The following is a 6,367-nucleotide window of genomic DNA, read 5'->3' on the forward strand; positions in this document are numbered from 1 at the left end:
TCCCACTCTTCTCTGCTCCCCGCCTCCTCCTCCTTCTCCTCTTCCTCTTCCTCCTCCTCCTCCTTCGTCCGAACAATATAGGATCTCGGGGCTAAAGACGCTGGTTTATTTCACCCTCTGAGCCGAGTTAAGAACAAAAACAAACTTACAAACGCAGAATAATAGAAAAATGTTGGGTGTGTTATTCTCCGCCGTGCCCTGTTATAAACTTTCTTACGACGCGGTACACAGACTGTGGTATAAAAAAACGAACCAAAAAAATTTCAAGTATATTTATGAAATGCTCTTGACTTTCAAACACCGTCTTTTATTTTATTCAGGGCTCCTTTTCGCTTCCAATGTGTGTGTCCATTTATTCATTTATCTATTTAGTTAGTTAGTTTGTTAGTTAGTTAGATAATTTGATAGTTAAGTAGTTAGTTAGATAGAATTAGAGAGTTAGCTAGTTAGATAGATAGATAGTTAATTAGTTAGTTAGATAGATAGTTAGTTGGATAGTTAGATAGTTAGTTAGAGAGTTAGTTAGATAGTTAGTTAGAGAGTTAGTGTTAGATAGATAGGTAGATAGCGATAGTTAGTTAGTTAGATAGATAGTTAGACAGATAGTTATATAGTTAGTTAGTTAGTTAGTTAGATAGTTAATTAGATAGTTAGATAGTTAGTTAGAGTTAGATAGATAGGTAGATAGTGATAGTTAGTTAGTTAGACAGATAGTTAGATAGTTATAGTTAGTTAGATGGTTAGTTCTTTAGATAGTTAGTTAGTTAGTTAGTTAGATAATTACTTAGTTAGATAGTTAGATAGTTAGTTAGTTAGTTCGTTTCTTGTGTGAGCGCGTGTAAGTAGAAAAGGGAGAAGAAGGAGAAGTACAATAATAGGATAAAATAGACACACATTGAGATTCTAGAAACAAAAATCAGAGGGACAGAAAAGGTAGCAAGAGACTGAAAGTACGAAAAATCTGGAACGAGAAAGAGATTACGGAGAAAAGAAAAAGAAAAGAAAAGGATCACGAGATAGTAAAAAAAATGCACGAAAGAGATGTGAAGGAAATACACACTCACAATAAAAAAAATACGACATGAATTGAAAATGGAAACGAGGAAATGGACAAGATGAGTACGGAATGTAAGAAGTCGAAGAGGAAACAGTAAAACAGAAATCGAATAAAATCTGAATAAAAGGAAGGAGAAAGAGGAAGAGGAGGAGGCACAGGAGGAGGAGGAGGAGGAGGAGGAGGAGGAGAAGAAAAGGAGGAGGAGGAAAGTGCAGGAGCAGGAAGGAAATAAAAAGGGTTGAGAACGTAAAACGAGATGAAGACGGAAAAAGACAAGACTAAGGAAAGGGAGGATAAAAGACAAAGCAGGAATAAGAAGAAGAAGGAAGAAGCAGATGTTGAGGATAGAGACGAATACGAGAAGAAAAAAGAAGACAATAAACAAGACTGGAGAGAAGAACGAGGAAGACGAAGAGGCGGAGAAAGAAAAGACATGATTAAAAAAAGAAGAAAAAAGGAAGAGGAGGAGGAGGAAGAGGAGAAGGAGAATGTAGACCAGAAAAAGAGACGAAAAAATAACAAGACGCACGAGAAATACTTGGAGGAAGGAAGAGGACGAGCAGAAAATAAAGAAGACCAGGAATAAGAGAAAAGAAGAATAAGAAAGAAAAAGAGGAGGAGGAAGAAGGGGAGAAGAAGAATACAGATCAGAAGAAACAAAACACACACACACACACAAAAAAAGAGACGTACGAGAATCACTTGAAGACGAGAAAGAAACAGGAAAAAGACCAACCAAAAACGCATGGAACTGAGCTACAAATCTTCTCAAATGGCTGAAAAATACACCAGACGCCGCTGATCGAGCTCACTCACCTGACACACCTGAAAATGATCACAGGTGCAGAAATATAAAAGGGAAAACGGCCGCTAAAACTCGCCATAAGTCTGCACCCACGAGACTTTAAAAGCTTCCTGCTGACATGGACGCCCGAGCCTCTGTCCGGGGAAGGAGACGTACAGGAGGAAGGTGAATGGCTGGAGGACTTGGAAAGGAGGAGGAGGAAAAGAGGAAAGAGAAGGAGAAGGAGAACAAAGAAGAAAAAGAAAATGAGACGAAGACGACGACTTGAAGAGGAAGAGAAGAAGGAGGAGGAGAACAAAGAGGAAGAAAAAGAAAAAGAAAGAGAAGAAGGAAAATAAGCCGCAGACGAAGCAGAAACAAAAGCAGCAGAAGAAGAACAAGAAAAACAAGATCAAAAGCAAGATCCAAAACATTATGGACAAGAAAACAAGAAAAATATGAAGGAAAATAAGTAAAGGTGGTTGATGGTGGTTGATGAAGGCAAAAAAAAAAAGAGAGAAAGAAGAGAAGGAAGAGGAATACGAAGAAAGAAAAAAAGAAAATTGACATGGCTAATGAATGGACACAAAGAGGAGGAAAAAAAGAAATAGTCGATCACAGAGTAAGCGGCCATGGGATAATAGGAGAACCATTTAGGCGAGGCAGCTATAGAGTATTCTTTAAGGCAAGACGAGGCGAGGCGAGAGGGTAATGGGGATACTAACTTACAACCTGAAGTGCGTGCGGCAAGACGGATGCACCGCACGGAAAGATTAAGTGCCTTCTGCAGCGGCGGGCAGCGAATCTGGAGGAGGCGGGGCTGACGGACGAGAGGGCGGGGGAGGGCCGGCGAAGGGGGGCTGTCAACGCTGAAGGCGAACTGACCCAGCGGAGAGAGAGAGAGAGAGAGAGAGAGAGAGAGAGAGAAAGTATGATAGTTCTTGGATATCGGAGTCAGCAATTTCTAACGGCGTACTTGTGCTTTCGAGTGTTGGTGAACTAGCTCTTGTTCGTAAGGGGAAAAGAGAAAAAAATAGTTCTTGGACATCAGAGTCAGCGAATTCTAACTGTATGCATGTGTCTTCGAGTGTTGGTGTTAAACTATTATTTATTAGAAGAACAAGAGAGCAAAAGGCAGTTTCTAGGCATCAGAGTCAATGGATCTTAACTGTGTACACGTATCTTTCAGTGTTGGTGTTAATCTGTATTTTGTTTTTTGACCCCAACCCACGCTGGTCAAGTTAAGATAAGTCGTCTCACCCACCGTCACACTTCCACCACGATTCCCTCTGTCCCCTTATTGCCAGCGATCCTCATAACCTTAACCGCTCAACGCCCCTTTGGTTGCATGCTCGCAGACTCGCAGTAATCTCGTCTCCCCGCCAACCAACCTCACCGACTACCACCCCATCTCGCCACCTTCCCTCCACACCACCGCCACAGCCCACGGCCTCTGTAACTCACACCCTCCAATACCTGTCGCAAATTCAAATAAACTCGGACAGCGTCATTTTTTCTTCCCAACTTTGTAGCACGAGAGTGAAATAAACTCCAAACTTCAGTGGTTTGGCGCAACACGTTTGATTCATTTATTCACAAACTTCACCGTCACTTCTCCACCTTAATATTCCCTAAGGCAGAACTGCAAAGTCTTGTGGCGGCCCTTTGATGCAGTTACGTTCAAGGACTGACCATCTCGTCTGAACCATAGGGTCTGTTTGGTCTGAATATCTATATGTAAATTCTCTCTCTCTCTCTCTCTCTCTCTCTCTCTCTCTCTCTCTCTCTCTCTCTCTCTCTCTCTCTCTCTCTCTCTCTCTCTCTCTCTCTCTCTCTCTCTCTCTCTCTCTCGTTGCCGTTATCACCGTCCATTCAATTATTAACACGCTGTATCGACGCGAGTGGCCGCATCAAAATTGCTTTCCATATACAACGGAAGACTTTGTTTAACCTTCGCCTCTCCACCTCCTTAAGCACACACACACACACACACACACACACACACACACATGCAGGAGCACGAACGTTGGCTGAGCTAAGTAGTGACGAGTCACGGAGAAGGAGCAGCAAAATGACCTGCTACACACACACACACACACACACACACACACACACACTCTTCCTCTCACTAACAGTCCCTGCATCTCTCCGCCTTCCTCACCTTCCTTCCCGCCTCTCATCTCTCAGTCTTTATTATATTATCCTTCTCAATTGTTTACATGCTTAATTTATCTTCTATGACGGTTAGTGTCGGACTCCCTACTCTATCTGCCTTTGTATATCCATGTATTTATATATTAATTCATTTACTTATTCATCAATAGTCACTGCTGCCGCCCTCATTTATTCAGTACTGGATCAGGTAAGCAAGTAAGGTCTCGTGGGGAAAAAAAACTATATATGGATCATATATTCGTAAGTACTGGAGTGTAGTGACCTTAAACCAATATTGAATACCAAGGAATAGTGAAAAATTAAGAATGTAAACAATGGCGACCTTCAACAGTCCCACCTGATGGCGTGGGCAGATGGATAAAGGGGAGGGAGGGGACGCGATCGCTATATTTTCTTAACTACTTGTTTGTCCTACTATTAACTGGGAAATACTTGCTCGACTCCTATCTTTATAACATAAAAAGTCCTCTCCGAAACTACCTTTTTATCACAATATTGAATTATTTTATATTTAGTTACTTCTAACCCCATCTTATGATCCGTATTACCCAGAAAATGTTATTACTGCCCTGGCCGTGGAAGGGAGCCTCGGCGTGGTCCGGTCACCGCCCCATTATAATTCTATGGTCGGCCGCGAGGAAGGAAGGAAGGCGTGGGAAATGGGAAGCTGAACCATTATAGTATTATCTCCACACGCATTTCAAATATGGACTTACAATTACACCAGTAGCATTACCGGACTCTAAGCTACGTGGCTATTATAAACGAATTACCAATGAACTGCTTTTCAAGAACCACAGTAAACAAGAGTATTCTCTTTGTTGTTTGTTATTACTTTGAGGTTATGTGTCCGAATGGAAACAAACATAAGTTTCTTAATCCACAATTTGCTTCAGACATTGAGCTTACTTATCAGAGAAAAACTGTATAATTTGACTCTGCCTCGCTTCCTATTTCAGCTATCGTTATTACAAACATACACAGCATATATTACGATTATTCAAGAAATATCGTAGAATAAATCTCACAAAATTATTCAACACCAACGAAGGGCTAACCAGACAACATGGGTCCCTTGGTCCCAGCTGACGCAGCCTTACAGGGGGAGTGATGTGGCACTGTGGGTAAGACAAGGCCGTGGTGATGTCTTCTTACTCATTCCTGTATCCCTGTGAGAGTCCTGCTCGCCTTACTTTGGTTTGCCAATACAATTCTCGTGATAATACAGTTAAATTCAGAGCTGAATATTGTTTCAGTGAGCTATAACTATATTAGGTAACTAAGTAGTGTCGCTTAGCATGCCTTGCCTAATATCTGAGCTTTAACAACTTGGAAATCATGGGTAAATAGATAATATGTAAGGCAAGCATAAATCGGTACATCGCGTTAAAATTTCCTGTTTCTAATAAGGACGAAAGATTTTCTTGTTGAAGAAGAAAAGCACCGCTTCTGACTCAGTGCGAGATTAAGTGCTGTGAATCCAAACCCTTTGAGGTCAACCCGGAAAAAAAGTAATTTCTTTATGATAATGTTGAGGATAAAACAATCTTGGAAATTTAAGTAGGGAAGTAGGCAGCAAAAATTTCTGCCCAAACAAAGTACTCCCACATCTGAGTGTTAAAACGCAATGCAAGAAATTATGTAACTACGGGGTTGTTATTTTTCACGAATCAGAAGAGTATAAACACCATAGCGTCGTAAAAAATCAAGTGATACAAATAACGTCGTGTTGAAAAGAATACCGAGAGTACAGGATGCTGTAAAACCGAGTCTTCTCTGGAACTCAACCAGCAAAACAAACCGTACACCGTTATCCTAAAGCATTAATATTCGGACTATGTAAACGCTATCCTCTTTCATTCCTTGATACACGCAAAGGAGAAAAGGAAGCAAGGAGGTGCAAAACAAGCATTAACATATAGATAGAAGCCCCTCATCTAAACAGTTACTTACCAGGCGGACGAAAGGGGTAAGAGAAGGGAACACGCCTCGACACAAACGACGATCGAACACAAACTCACAAGAAAAGAATATAAACTGTAATACCCGACACACTTAAGCCGGGGTTTTCACTACGTGTGTGTGTGTGTGTGTGTGTGTGTGTGTCACTGAGGTGGGTCGCTTCCCGCCGCACGTGTCTGATTGGCCAGTGTCACAGCGGGCCAACACATATCCCGGGGCGAGTCAGCCGAAGCACTGTATCGGGACTGTCTTGACCTCACGCCTTCCGAAGCAACCAGATAAACCACATAAAAGTTGGGTGTTCGTTGGTAGACAAGCAAGAATCACACTTGAATAACAGTTCTCCATTTATATATTTGTGACCTGCTTAAAAACATCAAATATTTAGG

The 6,367-nt window shown here is 41.5% G+C and overlaps 1 long non-coding RNA gene across 2 annotated transcripts in view; it reads right to left on the reverse strand.

The window, feature by feature from the left end:
- Nucleotides 1–6,116, reverse strand: part of LOC126998576 (uncharacterized) — a 198,295-nt gene extending 192,179 nt beyond the window's left edge. For both annotated transcript variants that reach the window (XR_007752938.1, XR_007752937.1), the window contains exon 1: nucleotides 5,970–6,116. This is a non-coding gene — a long non-coding RNA (uncharacterized LOC126998576). The remainder of the gene's footprint in view (nucleotides 1–5,969) is intronic.
- Nucleotides 6,117–6,367: the final 251 nt, after the last annotated feature.

The sequence above is a fragment of the Eriocheir sinensis genome, chromosome 14, assembly GCF_024679095.1.
Source record: "Eriocheir sinensis breed Jianghai 21 chromosome 14, ASM2467909v1, whole genome shotgun sequence".
Lineage (NCBI taxonomy): Eukaryota > Metazoa > Arthropoda > Malacostraca > Decapoda > Varunidae > Eriocheir > Eriocheir sinensis.